General features: G+C 37.9%; 1 protein-coding gene across 1 annotated transcript in view; it reads left to right on the top strand.

Moving 5' to 3' along the window:
* The window catches only part of EIF3H (eukaryotic translation initiation factor 3 subunit H), an 80,542-nt gene that overhangs the window by 41,216 nt on the left and 16,798 nt on the right, over positions 1–22,528 (top strand). The window lies entirely within an intron of this gene.

Raw genomic sequence — 22,528 nt, 5'->3', positions numbered from 1 at the left:
GTGTAATGAGCTGCCTCTGTTCAAGTGCAGTAATGTTTTATCTCTTGTTTCTTATGTGCCTAAAAGCTGGGTCTTTCAAAGAATTTTTAAAGTCATTCATGAACAACTCTCATTTTTCACAGAATTCAGACTTTTCCCCCTATGTTACACATAATGTACACGATTTTAAAAGTTGTGAAGAGATCCTTTAGTTCCTAAGTATGTAGGTAAGTGTCCTACTTCAGTGGTGTAGCAGTTAAAACCTGCCTTACAAAGGTGGGCCCAGAGAGGTTACTATATGTTTGTCTGTTTGTGTTACAATCTTTTTCAAGACCTTACAAGTGGAAACATCAGCTTACATTTGTTGTAATAACACCTCGTCTCCTTCACCGCCGTCTGCCTAATGCTGTGTGGGTGTACGTTAACATGATTTCATAAAGCTACTTATATAATCTTTGTGAATACTTGTGACGGAGCTATTAGTGTATTATTATAGTGTATATTAGTGTAGTGATCAAAGCCAAAGGAAAGAGGTTTCAAATTTAGGTTCTGGAGACTCTTGGAGAACTGGGCCTTTCACTTGTTTGTCTGTTGTTCCTGTATATGGCAGTGGCCGTGTTTGGGTTTGTGGTTGTTGAGCTGTTGAGGATGAATCTGAGATCAAACTGAAGAGAAGCCCTGTGTACTCACTGTAATCAGTGTGTGAGGTGAGCTTACATACTGATAAAGGCAGGTGTATTCCGAGGTGGGTTTCTCATGCAACCTGAAGCTTGGCTTGGGTTGTGAGGAAGCAGTCGGGCATGTCAGATGAAGAAGGAACAACCACTGGGAAGAAGAAAATGTACTTGATATTTTTTTTTATCAGTTGTGCTATGTATAGTGGTAATTGAAATGGAGAAAAACTAGTTTCACCAGAGCTGGTAGGGTAGCATTCGTTCAATAGGAAGGTGTTCAAAGATGCCATGCCTCTAGGAGGGCATAGAGGTGTAAAGTGGTGCTGTGGGAAGCCTTATGCTGTTACCATCTTATCTGCAACTGTCAAACTCAGTTTGGGAGCTCAATCCTGCATTTGCTACAGAGTTCTGTATACACTTCAATCCTTTTAATTGTTTTGCTCTTTTACAGTCTCTCACATAATGAAACTTGTAATAACAAAAGAAACACATTTCACAGCTGCAGGTTCAGTATTCTTTGTGATTTGTCCTGTCCGTACTGAATTCTGCAGGAGGGAATGTGCTCTCTTTGACAATTTCTGTCTTGACTTAGTTCGTGTAGATCACGATTGGTCATAGGGTGAAATACAGTCTGTGCTGTTATTTTCTCTGTCTGATTTGATCCTACTTGGCCTGCTGAGAGCACCACAAACCTGTGTATTGGAGGGGGTGGTTGGTTGCCCTAGGGATGGGGAGAGGAATGCAGAATGGCTTAAAGTGGGTTAGGTCAGTGATTTGAGACCCTGTGATTCTACTTGCCTATATAACTTTTCAGAGGAACCATTTCCTATTAATCACATTTTATGCAGAAATACTCAAATTAGTAATATTAACTCCAAGCAGTAGACCTTAAGTACTAACAAAGTCTTTTATTGCATGATTTTCTGTTTCAAACTGTATTTGAGCTTTCTTTTATCATCAGTATATTTCTTTATTAATGCATGCTACTCCCAGGATATCTGTTTTCAGTTGACAAAGCAAATGTTTGCTCTTTACACAGGTGACTTCTATAAAAAGATGTATTCTCTCAGAATTCTGACGCTCCCTTTTTGATAATTTGCTGCATAAATCCTGTGTTTGTATGTAGGACACTGAAAAAGGTTTTTGTCTTCCTTTGCATTCTGCACTATAGCAAATTAGTTTTAAGTTAATGTCACTGGGCTTTTGCTTTGAGTTCTATTTTTTTTTCAGCTTCTCATAGGTGGAAAACAAGTTCAGGTTGTACATACATATTATCTGATAAATTCTGTAAGTTCAGGATGACTTTAAATATTCTATTAAATCTTATTTTTATTTAAATTTTTTTTCTTTCGATGCCCTTAATTGGTTATAGTTCTTGTTAAGCTGCGTGTTACCGGAGGAGCAGATCACTGATTGCACTGTCATTTCAGAAGCAAATAACTGTTGTTACAGAGAGACCTTTGTAGGTAGTGTTTAATTTAATTGTGTTCTTACAGCAGTCTTCTGGCTGTTAGATTTCTGTAATTCAAACGTCTGTCATTCAGAGCTCAATCCCTGGCAAAGCAAACCTTTCGTAACAGAGGCACTTATACTGTGGCCTGGAAGCAGTAGTGTATTGATTAAGTTGGATTGTTTTAAGAGTGGGAAATTAACCGTAACGTGTAATTTACCCTTCCTTTGTTATTTTAGTAGAACAAGGGTTTTTGACTTCTGTATTTAAAAAAAAAAAAAAAAAAAAAAAAAGGGGAGGGGTGTTGTTTCTTATCACAGTACTCTTATTCTGGAAGGAGAGATTCGTTTACCTGCAGGTGAGCTTCCATAAGACATGCAGTGCTGTCTCATAGCTGAGGGCAGGGGGGGTCCGTCCCTACTGTTCCCTGCACCAGGCTGTCAGCCCAAGTGGTTGTGTGGCCACAAACTGACAGAGATTGGTTTGTAAATCTGGTGGGGAGTGAATCCAACAAATTGATGCAGTCCAGGGAGCTGGAGGAAGAGGCAGAATGGGACCACACATTTCAGCAGCCATTATTGGTAAAATAGGAGAGTGAAGCAATATCGTTTTTGTTCCTGGCTTGTTTATTTATTGTCTGCTAACACAGTGGAAAGCTTATTTTTAACATAATGATCAAGAGATCTAAACATTACTTGTGTGACTTGTTTTTCTCCTTGCTAAAAGTCTAGATAATACATTAACATTGTTAAGAAGTAAGCTCAAGCAAAATATCACCATATCACAGCTGGAGATATATCTGTCAAATCATGCAGACAATCTGAGCAACTGTTGTGTTTCTCATTAAGGGGAGAACTCCATTTTAGCTCACTGACAGGTTAACAGGCTATGGCTCTTTAAATGGAACTTACTGTGAGATTCTTTCAAACTGCTATGCGTGGACAAGGTGGTGTAAGCAGATAATGATTTATAGATCCCAGTGTACAGATTTCAAAGGGGTGTCCTTGTCAGAATAATGTTTTTCTCATTTGTGCTTTTTTGTAACAGCTGATCTTAGTTACAAAAAGCTTTTGCATCGCTCCTGCCTTCAGAGTGATTTAAAGATGCATTTCGAGGTACGTGATGTGCAACTGTTATTTGGAATAGAAGTTGAATCTTTCTTGCTTTAAAAAAAAAAAAACAAAAAAAAAAAACAAAACAAAGAAACGGAATAACAAATGACCACAAATAAACCCAAGCTGCCCTCCTCCTGGCTCCTGGTTTTCTTTATCAAAAGTGGTCACTTCTTTTATCTACTCTTCCCCTGGATCCTTTCAGCGCATTTCTGCAGGGTGTCAACAAGCAGGACATGAGCTATTATCAACACCTAGTAATTTGGTATGCTTGGTATCACAGCTCTATTCTGCATGATAGATTCTTGGTATAGTGCATGATTTATGTCATGAGACTACTGGCTTATCCTCCTATCTTCCATGGCCAATTTTTAATCTCCGTTTTCCCTTGTTGATCACGTTACATTCATCTGTTCCTTGTTTTTGTCTTCTGCCTTGCATTAAGTATGTGTAAAATTTCTCGATTATTATAAGGCAGGCTGTTACACAAAGGTAAGTAGGAGAGGAGGGCACTGTACAAAGAGAGCTTTCTGCATTGACTTGTGTTATCATGTGGTCTGATCAATGGAAAAGTGTTGGTGTACTTGTGTTGGCTTTCTACTCTTTAATCACTTTCAATGCTAGTACAAAATTTTTATCCAGAAAAAATGAGTTTGGGTCTGGATGTTATTTCTTCATTGTCTAAGTTGAACTAATAAAATGCCCACTAGAGTATTTATTCTTCAGATTATTCTCCCAAGTTTGATGTTTAAATTGTTTAGTGACCAAGCTGTGTTTCCACTGCCAGTAATGTTCCTACCATCTATAACACTGTGTAAAATGCAGTCTCTCTTTCATCAGTACTAATGGAAGTGAATGATAGTATGAGGTGATGGAAACATTTTATTTCCTAAACACTTCTCAGTTTGCCGTTGATTTCAGTTACTCCAGAGGACTGATCTTTCACAGCTGTTGCAAAATGTGAGTGGTTTTTTTCCCTGCTGTGCAGATATCTGTCTTTTTCTAAACTCTCCGTGGCACAAAAGGGTCTTTTAGAAATGTCACAAATACAAAGCATTTTATGTTGGCATTAAATGTAAACACTTTGCAATGATTGTTTATGGAAGAAATTGAAAGTTTAGGAGTGAATGGGTAAAAAAAGATAAATATTGAGCAACCTTCTTATAGAAACAAGAATGTGAGTTACACATAGTTTATTTCTTAGGAAATATCTTACATTCAGTTTTATCAGTTACTGTTTGAAAATCCTTGAGGCTTCTTTTTTATACGATTACACTTACAGTGCTTCTTACTGTCTACTCTTGGCTTTTTAAAATAAGTTTGGTTACACAGAGGTGTGTGGAAGAGCTAATTGTTGAAATGTACTTGTGGCCTAGGGCTAGAGAAAATGAGATAAAATTATGTATGTGACAAGATAAAACTACATGCATTTGTATCGGCAGTCATATATATGGCTAGGTTGTTGCAGATGTGTAAAAACTGCCTGAGACACTCTAGAATATATAATTTTAAACGTGAACTTTACTTTTAGCAATAATTTTCCACTGAGGTTTAGCGCTGGACGTTAATGCGTACATATGGAAGCACAATGTTGATTCAGATGGAAGAGGAAATATCAATTTAGATTGAGGAATGTGTTCCTTATAATCCTCTCTGTTCTCAGTTATTCTTGTAGAGCTTTGCATAGAGCTTGTAGCTATGGTGCGGGAATACTAACTTCAGTAGCAGATGTGAGCCTGAAGCTTATTACATGTTTCACCAGATGTTTCATTTATCTTTAGGGCAACCTTCTGGTTTGTTTTTTTTATATCAAACACTGTGAGAAATCAAAATTCAGAATGTATTTTAAACATGTTATGAGCATTTGGAGATAAAGGAACCCTTTTATAACCTAAAGAAGCATTATAACGTATCATTATATTAAATATATATTTCTTTTAAACCTTATTTTGTCAAGATGCCTTATTTCTTGTATTGACCCAATCTTTTTTACACTAAGTTTACTTGTAAATATAATATAACAGAAAACAGAGCAGGTTTTGTTTGTGAAAACTCAGTCTACTTCCATATTTTTGTATAAATAGTTAATTCAGTCTAATATCTTACATATTTGTTAAAATTTGTTTAGAGTTTATAATCTTCTAGCTGGGGAAACCTCAGCATTTATAGTAATAACTTAGAATTTCAAGTAGAGACACTTTCAGTTGTTTGTTGTGGAAGGAAACTCATCTTTGGGATGTTTCTGTGGCTCACTGCACAATGGTCACTGCCTCAGCAGTGAACTGGAGGGCAGAAATTCAGCTTGTGTGTTCTTGCACCTGCTCACATACTTAGGCCATGTGCCTTCCTCACCATGTGTGAGTTATGAGGTGGTCCTAAAGCTGCTGTCTGTTCAGTGTCTGTTAATGAAATACTTGGAACTCCTGCCTTGTTTTTCAAGAGTATAGCAAACCCAAATTTTGGAAGGCTTTACCAGTGAAAATTGTAGGGATAGCAAGCCTATAAAGTTCATGTAGCAATTTTGTTAACCAAGCACACTTGTGAGCTTTGCTCATCACAGGAGATTTGCTCTTTCTCTGCCTACTGTCTTTACTTCCATCGCTGTGTTAGATCCCTGTAAAGTAGATATCCCGTTTGCAAATTTAATGAAATAGCAGACTGCATTGTTAGTCAGCTTCAGCTAGAAAGTTGGAACAAGGCACGTAGTCAAATCTGATTCTCTTCTGTAGATGTGAATATGAGCTCCTATGGATTAAAAATAGTCATAAAGTGTTGTCCGACTTAGCAATATCAAAAAAGATAAAGTGTATTTCATGTCTTGAAATGCAGCTTTGGAAAACAACAGCTCTTAACTGCTCTTGTCCTTGAAATGAGAAACACAAGAGTCATTTCTGTAACACTTCAGATTGAGAGTTTGTGAGCTCTTGTGTAACATGGAGCAGATCCTAACAATAGACCGTTCTCTGGATGTAATCTCTTGTTTGTGGATCCCTCATTTGTGACTGTGTGTCTTTTTCCTTTAAATTTAGTTGTAAAACCTTTCTTTAACAGCTACAATGACTTCCCTGAAAAATTAATACTGGGAGAGTAATTTATGTACTTATAGCTGTCTTTTAAAACAACAGCTGGTAGCCAGAGCTAGTGTGATGGGATCAGCAATCACTCCCCAAAACAGAATTTGGAAGTCTGATTTAAAAGCTGATTGGTGTATCTTTACACCTAGGGTAGTGCTCCTGTTCCTCCTGGTGCATCCAATGTAACCTCCAGGGAGACGAGCCTTGAGAACAGACTCTCACTGACACATGAGTTGTAAGATTAAAGTGTTGGAAAGAAGAGAGACCAAGTTTCATTTCTGCTTTAAAAGATGGTGGTGGAACAGTCAAATGTTCAGTTTGAACACTGAACCAATATTGCAAACTTACCCAGCTGCCTAAAAATCTCATGGACTCAGCTCTCTCATGGTGAGTTTGTGATATGTTTCTACACCGACGTGTTTGCTGTGTGCTCCTGACTTGCAGGACTGTGTCGGGGCCATTCTTCACAGGCAGTCCTCCCTTCCGGAGGGGTGGGCTGTGGTTTCCCTGCTACTGATAATCAAGAAAAGTTAGTTGCAGAATTGTGACTGTTAAACTTGAAAAGAAACTGAATTAATTTACTATGCAGAAAAGATCTCTTTGTTATGTTGTCGACCAGTCAGTGTTGTATGGCAAAGGGCTCTGCCCACATAGCACAAGCTTTCTTCTGACAGTGCTCTCCAACAAGCAAAGCTGTTACTCTGTCTTCCTACAGAAAGGCCTTTTTTTTTTTTTTTTTTTTTTTGGCAGTCCACTTGAGTATATTCTTATGATAAAATATGGAGGAGGTGTTAGAAACACAAATTGCAGTTTTTGAGTAGGTGTTTGGAGAGTTTGAGAACGGTATAAACATCATTTTCTTCTGAGACAGAGAAAGTGTTTGATGAGGATTGCATATTTCCTGCTAGCTCTGGGTATTATGATTGTGTTGCACAAAAATAAACGAAACGGGGAATTTTAAAGTAATTATTTCAATTAAACAGAAGTTCAGCTTATTTTTACTGAATTATCACCTTTCCAGATCCTTCAGTTCCCGCAGTTCGCCTCATAAAACTTCCTTATTCTAAGCTGCTTTCTGATATGTGTATATATCTGTGACATGTGTAAATGTTCATTTTTCAGTGAATTACTTCAGAAAATAGCTTTCTTTGTAATATTTTGCAGAGAAAAGATATGCAGCAGTTTATCTAGATTTTATTCTGGCTGTAATATTATTTTTCAAGGCAATTTACTGCCATTACCATTGATAGCTGTAACAATATCCCTCCATTTTCTTGATTTAAATGCAATTTTAAACAGAGGAGCTCATGGTCAGTGTATTGAGATGCTTTAAAATTTTTTATAGTATATTTCTTTCTGCCTTTTTCCCTTATCTGTTGAACAAAACTAATTCTCTAGGCCTCTCCTTTCAAGTTCTCTTGACGCTGCAGTTCAGCGTTAGTCAGTCTTTGGCTTTGTTTCCTTTCTGTCCTCTGACAGTTCTGTATTTTCATGTTTGCCTAGCACACTGAAGTGCAGTCCCAAATCTAAACGCAGTTTGCGAAACAAAATATTTTCAGGCTGGTTCACCCGTGTTAATTTTCTTGAAACAGTTTCTGTTAACATTTTTGACATCACTGACGGTGAATAAAATAAATATAGTATGTGGCTGTTAACGAGAGATTTTGTACCTATTGTGAATAGTGTCTTGCTTGCATTTGAGAAAGCATTTAGGCTGAATCCTTTGAGAATTATATAGGGCTCTGCATAATTGCTTTTAACATTTTCAGTAACTAACAAAAAGCTGAATGCATAAGGAAAATAACTGCTTTTGAAACAAAAAATATCCTCTTTGAACTTTCACAATATGGTTGGTTGTTTTTAAAAACATGTCTTTTACTCAAACCAAACTTGGATTGCCTTTTTTTTTCTGTAGTGTGTAACTGAGCTTTTGTGATCTTGGCCCCTTTTTTTGACTTGGATTAGCATTTTGTGTTCTGTTTATTTAATTTTTTCCTTTCTGTCTCTTAAAAGGGTTCAAACTTACTAAGGTCCAATCACAGATTCATTGAATAGCTGAGATTGAAAGGGATGTCCAGCAGTCTTTCTTTCAGGTTCCATGCTCTAAGCACAGTCAACTGTAGGGTGGGCTACTCAGGGCTTTGTCCACTTGATGATCTCCGAAAATGAAGACTCCACAGATTCTTTTTGAGCAGCCCTGCAGGCCTCATTATCACGGTATCTTTTATTTAGATTGTTTGATCTGTATTCACAGAATCATAAAATGGCTTGGATTGGAAGAGGGACCTCAAAGATCGTCAGGTTCCAACCCCCCTGTCGTAGACAGGGTTGCCAGTGGCTAGATCAAGTAACAGATCAGGTTGCTCAGAGCCCCATCCAACCTGGCCTTGAACACCTCCATGAATGTGCTGTTCACAACCTCTCTAGGCAATCTGTACCAGCACCTCAGCACTCTCAGTGAATAATTTCCACCTGGCGTCTAATCTAAATCTTACCTCTTTTACTTTAAAATCATTTCCCCTTTTCCTACCACTATCTACCCATGTAAAAAGTTGATTTCCCTCTTGCTTATAAACTCCCTTTAAATGTTGGAAGGTTGTAATGAAGTCTCCATGCAGCCTTCTCTCCACCAGACTGAATAAGCCCTGCTCTTTCAGCCTGTCTTCGCAGGAAAGGTACTCCAGATCATCTTCATGGCTCTCCTCTGGACCTCTCCAAAAGCCGCACGTATTTCCTATGTTGGGAGCCCCAGACTTGGATGCAGTACTCCAGATGGTGCCTCAAGAAGATGGAGTAGAGAAGGACAATCATCTCCTTTGCCCTGCTGGCCATCCCTCTTCTGATGCAACCCAGGATACTTTTGGTCTTCTGGGCTGCAAGCGCACATTGCTGGCTCATGTTAAGTTTTTCATCTGCCAGGACCCGTAAGTCCTTCTCTGCAGGGCTACTCTCAAGGAGTTTTTCTCCTAGTCAGTATACATATCTGGGATTACCCTGATCCTAGTGCGAAACTTTGCACTTTGCTTTGTTGAATTTTGCATAGGCCCACCTTTTGCGTTTAGCAAGGTCCCCTTGGATGGTATCCCTTCCTTCTGCTTTATCAACTGTACTACTCAGCTTGGTGTCATCAGCAAACTTGCTGATGGGCCGCTTGACCTATCGTTTATGTCATTGGTGAAGATGTTGCCCCATCCCTGAAGGCATTCAAGGCTGGGCTTGGTGGGTTCCTGGGCAGTCTGGTCTTGAGGTTGGCAAACCTGAACGTGGCAGGACCTTTGGCACTAGATGATTTTTGAGGTCCCTTTCAACTCAAGCTATTATATGATTCTATATTAAAGAGTACCAGTCCCAAGACAGATCCTGGGAGACATTGCACGTCACCAATCTCCACCTGAACATAGAGCCATTGACCACAACCCTTTGGCTGTGACCTTTCAACCAATTCCTTATCCACCAAACAGTCTACCCTTCAAATCCATCTCTCTCCAATGTAGAGATAAGGATGTGGTGCGGACAGTGTCAAAGGCCTTGCAGAAGTACGGGTCGATGATATGAGATGCCTTCCCTTTGTCTACCAATGCATCACTCCATCATAGAAGACCACTAGATTGGTCAGGCATGACCTTCCCCTCAATACTAATCTTGATATACTTTTTAAAAATCCAAATATAATTTAGGTTTGTAAATATACGGCAGTTATGAAGACACTTTGGCAGTCTGGAAAGTACAGATACCATTAGGTGATGCAGTGATTTCTCTTTTCCTCAAACTGGGCTGTTTTGCCCTTTGGCTGCATTCAGAATAATTGGTGAATGCTGTCCCAAGAGGTTTAACGTCTTCAGAAGAGAGGCAGGATTTGAAAGAATTGATTTATTCTGTGCCAATTGATGAGCCCATCAGCTGATCAGTAGTAGAACTGCAGCCTTCTGCCCCTAGCTCTGAAATTACCCTGTGCTTTTTGTCTGGTTGAAGTACTGGTTGTTGTGGATCTGCCCTAATACTTCCCAACTTGAGTTTCCCGTGCACAAAACCTACTTTAAGTTTATAACTTCCTCCTTGGCACAGAGTACTTTTTCTGCCTGTTTAAACAGGGTGTGAGTCTAGTTTTTGGCTACTTTAAAAGAACAAGGCACATTAGATATAAAAGTTGCAAGTGTTACGTTGCTGAAATATTAGCTTTGGCTTGCTGAATTCTGCCATACGATGTTACAGACCCTAGAAAGGAGAGAAATTCATCCTAACTCTCTGTCTTATAGTTCAGTCTAAAAACCAGGAGTTTTACTTGCTACATAAAATACATTAAATATTCTTAAACTGTTGATGATCTTTTTTTTTTTTAATTATTAAGAAATTATTGCTTCTGATTATAGTCTATGGTCTCAAGTTGTCAGATGCCCAAGGCTGCTTGTGAAGAGGCATGACTGCCTTTTACCTCAAATATCCACTCCTGTTTTTATTGTTCCACTCACTTCCCTATGGAAAAGACCTTTTGAAGCTTTTCTGCATGGTCTGAAACATTCTGAACTCATTGTTTGTTTGAGGGAGCATCGAAGGCTTCACACTGGCAATAGGCTATTACTGGTGTTAGCCTGGATGTTGGAACTTCCACTGAGTAATGTCACTGTTAGTGACATTCAGCACATACCTTGCAGTGTTAAGCCTTCTAAATATTGCAATACCGTGCTGGGAAATGGAGTTTTCTTGTAGTACTGAGTTACCTTGATCTAAGTGTTCTAACTGTCGGTTTATTATCTGAGCATGCTATGAAACTGTGAGCTTTGTAATGCTGCAAATGAACACATGCAGTGAGGTTTCTGTCTTGTTTATTACTGGGCAATGGTGTTTTAATTACTTACTGTTGAACTTAGGTGTAGTTGTAATAGATACATTTTTATGTCTTTATTTTCTATTATGTTTTTAATTCATGTCAAGGCATAAGGTATTTAGTAAATTACTTGCTTTACAACACCCTTTTTCCACATATATAAAATATGACCATGGTGACATTAAACCAAGATGAATAGCATAAGTAATGCATGTTGAAGTACAATTTTTTGTATATTCTCTCCTTCTTCTTTGTGTGTACACATGCGTATACACACAAGTGATAACACTGAAGCAGCAAGTGGTGATGAGGAATCCAATTTCCTTGGGAAGAAAATGGGACCTGTGACAGTTTACTATTCAGTGCCCAAGACAAAATTAGAAGTCTGATAGAAAAATATGAGGTAACTTAGTGGTTTTGGGGAATGGTAATGCAGCGGCATGGTTGAGCTGGATCTGCTGTGGTCAGTTGAAATGTCAGTTAGTCATACCAGGTTTTACTTTCTCCAAATCTGTGTGGAAAGCCTCTGAAGACTAAACAATGCTTGCTATAGAATCACAGAATCTTACCTAAGTACTTCAGTGGTTTTCATGTGTTAAATCAAGTGTGTTCTTGTAAAAAGGCACCGGGGAGCTGGAAAAATCTGGCTGTCTTGTTCTTGCATCAAAACGGGGTCATTCTCAGGTGTCAGTGTTCCTTTCAAAACTCTGCCTGCTGGCTTTCCTGGGCACCCATAGGTTTGCTGATCCTGTGTTGCCATTGCAGTTGTTTAGAAATCTTCACTGTTTTGCCTGATAACATAAGCTTCTTAAATGTTGAGTGCAATAAGACTATTTCACTAGCTAAATGTTGCACATGCTGCTTAATGAATAGCTATTAGGGTGGCAGTGATATGTTCCTCAAACATCTGGGTTGGAGTTGACATAAGGACATGGTTTCACCTGAAGAAGCAAAATAGGCTTCTTCAATTGGTTAACTTCAAAATTCTTTAGCATGTTGGTTTTTTAGTGGTTAGCTGATACGTGTTAAAAAATTTGGATGCTGTCTGTTCTGGATGACATTTTTCTGGTTGGAATGTCCTATTACTCACCACTTAGGCTCTGCTGCAGCCATGGTCATTAAGTGGTGTTTTTTATCTCCACTTTGCCACTGATGCTTTTGCCTGTTGTGATGATATTTACATAATGTTGTTTGACTTTGGCAATCTGTGGAGGCTGATTTCTACAGGCAAGAGGGATTGCCTCTGTCAGAACTTGATTTCACCTGCTGTTTTTTGGTACAGCCAACAACTTCCAAAATCATTGTGCCGTGCCTCATGCCAGGCAAGGGTTACTAAAAAAGGTAGAAGATTTCATGAGATGTGAAAATGTCTTATTGTCTATCCAGAGCTACTTAGAAGACTTCCAGGCAAATTCCTTCACAATTTTTAGAACACTCTCCAATACTCCAAAATGTTCATTTTTTCAAATCCCCCTAGATGTTAATCAGAGTCTTTCATTTCTCAGCCCACCTACAATCAATTCCCTTCGTGTTGCTCCTAAAACCTATCTTAAGAGAGAATTGAGAGCAACTCTTGATAACCATTATGCTACAATAAAATTCCAATGTAATGTGTATCCCTTATGAATATTTTACTATATTAAAAAAAAAAAAAGGCAGTTATTTCATACTCTCAGTTCTGGCTCTCATTAGGCATCAGCTAAGTCTGGATCCACAGCCTCCACATATGCAACACAAGAATTTCATTTCATTTATAGAAATATTTAGCTGGAGGAGTTGTTCCATTAGCCTTTCAGAAACATGCATGTTAAGAGTTCTTGTGCATGGTAAAGCTTGGCATTTTTTTTTCCCCCAGTTTTAAAGAACTCTTTAAAATTAAGATTCATTCAACTACATCAACTACATCACCCACTATCAATGGGTAATTACCCATTATCTTCTGCGTAGTCACTGGGTCTGAAGCTGAAGCAGTGAACGAGCAGGGAAACAGTCCGTCTCAGAGCTTCCTGTATACAAGCTGAAGAAGAGTATTGTGGCAGGGATGGCAAGTGAGAGGGATTCATTCATTTTATCTCATAGTGCATGGCCCCACGTCTCGTAGTGGAGAGGTGTTTTTATATCTTGTTTGGGTTCAGCTCATGGTGTGTGGATGACGGTATGCTGGTCATGGCTTCAGGACTTGACAATTAGAGATGAGCGCCGTATGCAGTAGGACAGCTGGGATCCAAGCTAGTATCCTTAACTAGTGCTTTCACAGCTGAGTGGGATATCTTAGTCCTCTGCATCATGGACAACTGAACGGCCATATGCTGTATGGGATGTGTTACAAAGGTGTCAGTGTTGTAAGAGACCTACCGAAACATCCTTGTGATGCTGTTTATTGAGGTATTACACAGAGTTCCCTGTTAGTGCTTTAAATGAGGGGTGAGAGTTAAGTGCTGACTGTAAAGAAAGAAATGAATGCAGCATTTTACTACTGTTTAATTGGTAACTAACAGCACCTGGGCTGTATAAAACCAGTAGGCTTTGTAAAATGAATGTGAAATTTGGGGTTGTGTGGGGTCCCTTCTTTCTTCCCATACCTGTTAACTGTTTCTGGCCTGGCACCTGGTAGGTTCCTGTGCTGTGCCAATGGGCTCCCGGTGGAAGACGTTGTAAGCCTGAGGCAGCTTGTCTTTTCTTCCAAGTGTGCTTAACACATTTGAAAGCTAGATACTTGTGTAATTTTGATTCAAAAGACATGTGCTTAGGGGGGTAGCAACCACATTCTTCCTATGCTTTGCCAGAAATTAGAACTTTTCTTGACTTATCCTCCCTGCCAAATGTTTTAACAGTGTTATCCCTGCATTATGGGCTGATGGCGGTCGTGGAAAACAAATAGCTTGTGTAATTTCCAACTGAAGAAATAGTCTGTAGCAAAGAATTTTCTTTTAGTAAGTTGTGATTTACTGTAAGGACAACCCATGAAAATTATTTTGTGAGTGGGGTGTCTGCTTCAGTGTTTGGACCACATTTTGCGAGCTTGAAACGTGAAAACAGTGTGAGGGATTCTTCAAAACAAGATGTGTGGATATTTAATACCAAGCCATCAGAAAACCACTTGCTTCATTGTATCTGGTAAAACGAGAAGGGTGTTCTGGCTGTAAGCAAGCTGTTGGAGATGCTCCTTCTCCCTTGCCATGCTTTTGCAATGAAAAAATGGTACAAAATGGTACAAGTTAAGCAAACTACCAAATTCTACAAAAACACAAAATCTTTTTCTTTACAAAGAAAAGTGGAGGGATTTGAAAGCCTCCAAATCTCTTAGGTGAAGTCACTATCAATTTTCTTACTGAAAAGTTCCTAACAAAATGAGACTTCCTTGTGATGTATATTGTATAACACTATGGATTTTCAAAATGCAGCAAATTGCTAAGTTGTTTCTACTACATTGTTCTGATTCTCCTCTGAAATTGTTGGATGTGAAAATTTGTTGTTGTTTTAAAGGAAATGGCTATGTAATTCATTAATCTTCAAACATCTCCAGTATTTTTACTAATAAATTAGTAAGAACTCAGAGCATTTTTGTAGAAGAGAATTTCATAAATATGTATTGGATCATATCCATTAAATCGGTTTGGTTATGCAGGAAAGGAATTAGATTCTCACCATACATTCTTGTCTTACTGTGTTCTTACTTTCTTTGTAACTCATAAGCACTAAGATAGGTACATTGCTAATATTTTGTAAACAAGAAAATATTTAGTAAACAAGAAAAAATCAGTGACTGGTAGAGAATATTTTGGGAATTTGGTCTCTTAAAAAATATGATTTTTTTAAAGGAGGTGATCAGTTGAATAGCAGATTACTGTACCCAACAATGAGACTTGTTTTTGACCATGCTGGCTTCTTTTCATAGAATCATAGAATGGCCTGGGTTGAAAAGGACTTCAAATATCATCTAATTTCAACTACCCTGTCATAGGCAGGATTGCCAACCACTAGACCAGGCTGCCTAGAGCCACATCCAGCCTGGCCTTGAATGCCTTCAGGGATGGGGTATCCACAACCTCTTGGGCAACTTGTTCCAGTGTGTCACCATCCTCTGTGTGAAAAACTTCCACCTAATACCTAACATAGATATTTTTATACTTTTCAATCATATTTTGCATTTTAGCACCTAGAATCATATTCATTGCACTAAAATTGTATATCTAAAGGCTTCAAGGTGCTGAAGCTGATGGGGAATGCATTTCTGATAGAAAACATTTGATGCTTTCCTTAAGAGTTTGATTTTTATTAGGAAATGAGATAGCATCTTATTTTCCTTTTACAAGGAAAGCAAGAATCAGGCTGTCCGGATGGCAGTTCTTATCATAATTTACTGCCTTCATGACAATGTAGTTGCTGATTGAAACTTTTTTCTTGTTGGAGATTTTAATTTTGTTTAAAATGCATCTTCTACCAGTGTACAAAAAATAATAGTACTAAACTATTAATATTTAAAATACTGAGAATGTTTATCAGCCTTGAAGAAAGAGATTGAAGATTAAGAGACGAGTGTTTGTACAGTATTGTGAAGATGTAGTTTGTTACATACATATGTGCCCAGAAAACTACTCCAGATATATGGCAGAAAACCTTCAAAATGTGTTGCATTTGTTGTTTGACATTTCCTTCTTAGCGATCATTGTCAACAAAACAGTGGAATTTGCATTGCTTAATTTCATCTTTAACTTCAAAATATTAATTGTGAGTGACATTCAGCATTAAAAATGATTTTAAAAGACTCGTCTTCTAAATTGTTTTAAGACAGTTGTTGTAATATTTTGGGAAGTACGGTGTTGCTTTTATTCTTTGGGATACTGTTGCGCGCTTCAAGAGACAATTTTGGAACTCACCTTGACAGTCCATTTCTTCTAGGTTCTTCATGAGGTTCCAATGTATTTGTTCAAAAATAACGTGAATTTAAATTATCTTGAATTGTAGTTAAGTAAGGAAGATTTACTTGGCTTTTCAAAGGCTTGAATATTCACTTATGTTCTAGTGAAACGATTCGATAGCTTGATGAGTTTGATTGCCTCCTTATTCAGTGGTTATATGCTGAGGCTGGAGTTCCATGTTTCCTGACAGCGAGCGCTGGGTGCGTGCCAGCACATGTGCAGGAAGTGGTGTGCTTCCATTCGCTGCTTTCCCATTGCCCTGTCACGCACACTGCCGTTCGTGGGGTAGACGTGGTACTGAGGGGACATGGTTTAGTGGGCATGGTGGTTGGACTACGTCATCTTAGTGGTCTTTTCCAAGCTTAATGATTCTGATTGTAACTGGCATTAAAGATAAAGCTGCTTGCTGAGCTTACACAATTAGCAGTAGCAGTATTAAAAAGTTTTCCCTCTTTTATTTCATCTCTTCTTATTTATAAAGTTGACGGCCTTTTGGCTTTAGAAAGTGTTAAGACACTATCAAATTCTCCATTTCTGTAATAATCACCTTTTCAGAAGACGATTCGCAGAGCATCAGTAACACAAATGGAGATGATTGCTACAGATTTTAATTTCAATTTGTCCCAAGATCTCTACTAAGAAAAAAAAAAAAAAGTACTAAGAAAAAAAAAAGCAGCCTTGGGAAAGCATGTGTTATAATAGCATGCAATTTTTCCACCTGGGTTGCTGACTTATTAAAAGGTAGCAATTCCTTTAGAAAAACTTAATCTACTTTGGACATGCGTTTTCTGCCCCTACTTTTTTTCATCCCGGATTATGGCAAATAAAATGAAGTTGAATTCAGCCTTTTGATTCATTTTTGTTTTTGTGGTCTTTTGATTGACTATGACTTCTGGACTTTTGCCTGTTTTCAGGTGATTTTCTCCCAACCAGATATTCACAGGTCCTGGTCTGCTTAGCTTCCAAATTTAGAGGAGATCAGGTGCTTTCAGCCCACTGTAGCAAAAATTCATAAAATGGAGTACTGTTTTGCAACCGATTTGATATTTCAGAGGAGGAAATGAATATTATTGAGGAAGGCAATATTTACTTTTAATTTTTTTCTCCCTGAATAGGTGAATTGTTGAGTTACTTCACTTGTGCGTTTGTCTTGGGAGAAGTTGGAAGTTAGATGTAGATAAAAATCTGCAAATACATGCACATGTGTTGCAGTCTTAAGCTTAAAATATGTTTCAGTGGTATCTAAAGGCTGTAGTAATATACTGCTATCACTAGAATTAACTATTTTCTTGGTTGTTCTTGCCCATCCTTTGTGTTTTTAACAAGAATAAATGGGTTGTGGTGGTAATTATACTTGTATTTTCAACATTTGAGTTATCAATAGATGCAGTCTTTTTGATTCATAGTTTTTTAGGCAATTAATTGGGTTTGTATGTGTGGAGGGAAAAAATAATCTGTTGTCTCCATAATTCTCTGAGCTTAATTAAATTAAATAAATCAATTTTCCTTCTTTTCAAATGCATATACTAGTTCCTTGAACTAGCATCTGCTAGCTTGTTTTAGTCATTGAAGATACTGTGTGATGCATACATGTGGTTTGGCAAAGTTTAATATGTATAGGAAAAACAGAATTTTTTTGTGCTGCTAAAAAGTACCATGTAGTGTATAGCTCTTGTTTAGTATGCTTGCTGCCACAGGATAGCACTTCAAAAGATACCAATTAATTGCCCTAAAAATATTGCGTGTTAGTAGTGGTGCTGTAAAAAGGATGTTTTGGCTGGTTTTCAATATAATTTGACCAGAATAACTAAAATTGGCTATGTCGGTGTTGTCAGTTAAATCCAGTTATATGTTAGAGCAGGAACTGGTTACTGTGGCTTTTGATAGGCTTTAGTTTCTGTCTTCTGACTGCCCAGAGTCCAGCAAGAAAATAATATTCATCCTCAGGTGGTCTGGGGAGTCCTGGAGTGAGGATGCCTCTAATTTGCTCTTGAAATGGCTTGATGTGCTCTCATGAAGAGCCACAGATAATTTCTTCTCAAGTTTGTAGTTGAAGAACCAATTTGCTGAATGCAAGGCAAGGCAGACACTTAATAGTGAAATCCAGGCTTATGCAGATGTTAGTGGTTGTTGGTTTCTTTGGTAGTGCCACACTATGAAGAGCAGTGGATGAGCAAGGATGGCAGACCAGTCCACAGCATTGGTACCAAGTTCTTCCACTTCAGAGACAAGTCTGTTGCCACTCTTCAAAGCGGACTTCTTGAAGAAACTTCATGTAGAAACTTTAAAGAGTGCTTTGAAAACTGAGGCCCTACACATCCAAGGTACCATCAAATGTATTGGTTCTGGGTCATCTTTGATCAGTATTTCACATAACAATTACCAGTAGTGTGAATGCGGTCACCTTGGCATACATCTCATCTGACAGTAACTATTTCAGAACTGACTTTTGGCAACATGTACATTGGTACGTGACCTCATAAGGGCTGGATTTTAATGAATTGTTTATAGAGAAAATAATATAATTTTGGACTGTTGAATAGACTTGCATCATGTATGAGGCTGTTACAGGAACACTTGTTTCAGAAGAGTTTGGGAAATAAGCTGTTATTTCAAGCAGAATGTGAATTTGCCAATTGTTTGTGAACTCCGGTGTTTTAAGCTTGTTTGCATTTTAAAATCATCTCATGGACTATTTATTTTCTTTTTCAGTGTCTCAGTTGATTTGGCCTATTCTTAAATCAGGTTTTTGAATAGTAAAATTTTTGACCCAGACTACTTTAAGATATTAAAGGAATGTGGCTGAGTTGTCCCTAATGTTAAATGGCCCATCATGTCAGTGTTCAGTTCTTGGTATTGTGTCTGATCTATTATATGAATTTGGGTATGTTATTTCCTTGTTGTTAACCTAGAGGATATATGTGTAAAGTTTTAGATAGTTTCTAGTGTTGTTGCTTTATGGAAAAGAAGCAAATGTTGATGTTATTTGAGTATTTCCTTTAATCTTTTATGATAATTTTGTTAAAATTTAGTTTAAATCATGGAAGAAATATCCACCGAACAACTGCAATACTCTTTTCTGTTTCTATTTTCTCTTAATTTTCAGGATTTTGTTTGTACAGACAAGTATAACTCAGATTCAAGCAAAGCACCCATACTGGACAGTTTTGCTTTTTTTTTTTTTTTTTTTGCTTTAAATTAATTATAATGCTTACTAGCTGCCTTCTCTTTTTTTCTTCCTTCCTGCTTCCCCGTTAAATTTCTTCACAAGCAAGTGAAAAGCTAACTGTAATTTTAGAGGAAATATGTATTTCAACGATAGTGAAAAAGGTCGTCTGTTCAAAAAATCCATTCCTGCCAAGTGTTTAGGAGGTAGAGGTGCAATGGGTGCATTTTTAATGCAAAAAGCACGAAGTGCAGACATGTCTGATAGCTTACCTCATCGTAAGGAAGCTTCTGAGCAAATAATTTGCTTAAAAATGCAAACTTCGTTGCATTCTGGTCTGACTTGACCAATGCTTGGCCCTTTTCCTTGCTCGTTTAAGCTCCGGGCATTCTTAGACTTGGAGGGCACCCACATTTCTAAACGCTATGGTTTGAAACAGTGAACTCCTTGTCAAAGTGCTTGACTTCCCCAAGTCATAGCAGAGTGAGGACTGGATAGAAAAAAGCTCTTCCCTACTTTGTACTTAACTTCTAGTTAAATACATGATGCTTTGTAGAGTGGGCAAAAGATGTGAAGAAATGGCAGTAATGATATCAGCAAAAGCAACTTAGGGACTGTTACACATTTGTGCAAGTTGGCAGCTCTTGGAGCTATCTAGCTGCTAATACATGTTATAAAATATATATGTTTGGTTAAAAGAGTTTCCATTTCTCTCTGGTGGGAACTGCATCATGTTTTAATTTCTGCAGTTGTTTTCCCAAGGCAGAGATGTTAGCTATTGATGCTTTATTGGTTCTTTGAGATTTTTCCGCTATTGCCTTCATTATCATCTAACTGCTAACAGTCATGAGAGGAACTGCTGACTTGAAATCTGGATGCTTTTCAGTGAGGCCTTTCTTCTACGTGATGTCTCTCACACTTCAGTTACATGATGCTGTGTTTAAGACAAGAAGTCCTCGAACATAATTCTTGGGTTGCACTTACACTTGTAAGAGCATGACATACCTTTATTCAGACTTACAAAGATCTGGATGTTTTCCTTGGGTGTTCCCTATCTTTAACATCTCCTTAAAATCTCTTAAAGGAGAAAATACTGGAATGGGTTTTACCATATGATTTCAGATGAATCTGTGTAGAAAATCCTTTTTTTCTATCGCTTCGTGGCCGCTTCAACTTTGACTACGTCTTCAATTTTAAGAAAATCAGCACTGCAATTAGCACTGTAGATCAACAGTCTAAAAATCCTCCTCTATTTTCATTTAAAAAAAATTTCCTCTCTTTCAACTGCTTTTGAAAATCTTTCTGTTTTTTCTTTTTCATGACTTCATCTAGCTAGAGAGGATTTAACCGTAATTTCATGTCTTTGCAAGTCATGTCAAAAGCAAGTCTTACTTGCTTTCTATGCAAGTTTTTTAAAAAAACTTTCTTTAAACCAAAATAGCCCATTCTAGCTACATTTTCCACATTTATTGAATGTATCGTATGCTTTTCCTATTTAAAATAGTGGTCTTAGCAGCAGCCTTGCAATTTTGGGAAAGAATTGTATTCTGTATGTTTTAATTATAAAAAGTAGGAGAAAAGGAAAAAAGCCGACCAAACCTTTAAGTGTAAGGACTGTGCTTCTCTGACAAGCTAGATCTTGACTTTGTTTTTGTTAGAAAAGTGGGAAATGTCTTGAGACGCTACCTGCTGAACAGCGGGGGAAGCTGAGTAAGGAAGATTCCTGAAGCTGTCCTGTATTTCTGGAAGTTATGCAACGAAAAGGGGATTAACGTTTATTTTATTTCAGTCTGGCGAGAGGAAAGGTGTTGGTAGCGACTGTAAAGGAGCTGTTAGATCAATTCCAGTTAGCTGGCTGTCCAGGGAAGCGGTGACACCTTTAGATGTGTCGCGGTGCAGTGGCAGCCCCGTGGTGCGGGCCTTTCTGCATAGGCGCGTGTGGCATTTCAGACTGAACCTGGATGGTTTTGCTGTGTTAGCTGTGGGGTGCTAGGTTATCATTGGTGTCCTGGGTGAAACGCAAATTGTAAGTCATTTATATCAAGGCATCACGAACCAGAATGCAGGCACCAACGTATGCTGATGGAAAAAGTCTGCAAGTGCTTATACAAACGTATGTAGATTGCTTAAGACATTGTAATTTAAAAGGGTTAGCAGACTGCAGAATTTAGTTTGTGCTTTGTGTGTGATAAGTTGGAAAATGTGTCCGTTCTTGAGAAATGTCTCCTCATATCTTAAAAGGACGTAATTGTTTTTTATTCTGGAAATGATATAAAGTGGGTTCTGAACACTTAGCACGTTCTATTCTCTAATTAATTTATGTGGCTTTCTTTTATAATGAATGTCATATTTTCATCTGTGCAAGGAGAGCCCATGGGAAAAAAAAAAAAACAACACAGAAATAAATGCATAGGATGGAGTTGTTTTTGTGAATTTGGAGCAGCAGATAAAACTGAAGGATTGTGCAGTGCTGTTGCATCTGATTGCCTATCGTTTGTCTGTGAGCACTGGCACACAGAAATCAGCCCCATCATATGCAGTCAGCAGGCAGTATCTGTCTAGAAGGTCTGATAAGCGATAAGGTGTGTGGATCTGCTTGATCGGAGCATGTTAAACATTGCTTAAACATTAAGCATTGCTCTTCCATCATGGTAATCTGTCTGAATGAAGCATTTGGTAGAAACAGAATTTGTTCATGGACACAATAAAACATTACAGCTGTGGGTTTAAAAAAATACAAGTTAAAAAATCAACCTTTCTCTGCTAAGATAACACGCTCTGCATGTATATTATGTATAATACTTATTTATCCATCTGTTTATATATTGCATATACGTATATAAAAGAAACGCTGTTAAAAAGCTGAAGGTAAATGCAATTAAATCTGTCTGACAACTAGAGCGAGTGCCTCAAACTATAATACTGAAAACGTAGTTCTAAACTGTGAAGAAGACACAAAGTTCTGTCCTATTTTGTATTTACATTAGATGATTTTTGGATCTAAAGGAATATTATTTAATTCCTAGCAGTACCGTGATTTAAATCACTATTTATTTTGTTACAAAATGGTAAATTACTACTGGTTAATGGAACCTGGTATCTGCGATTTTTTATGAATGAGCAAGTAATACGCACTGCAAATGAGACGTAACAGTTTGTTGATCGCTTTAGCAATTAAGTCCAGCTGAAAAAAGAAAGTCTGCTTGCTTAGGCTAGTCTTACTTTCTGAGGAAGCCCTGTATTTTCCTGCAGATAGTCTAGTTAGTGCAGGAGCACACTTCTATGCAGTGAATGAAAGAAAAAAAACGAATGAAAAAAAGTAGTAC

This window comes from Meleagris gallopavo, chromosome 3 (assembly GCF_905368555.1).
Source record: "Meleagris gallopavo chromosome 3, MGAL_WU_HG_1.1, whole genome shotgun sequence".
Lineage (NCBI taxonomy): Eukaryota > Metazoa > Chordata > Aves > Galliformes > Phasianidae > Meleagris > Meleagris gallopavo.
The sequence above is the reverse complement of the archived record's forward strand: the minus strand, read 5'-3'. Positions and strand labels throughout refer to the sequence as shown.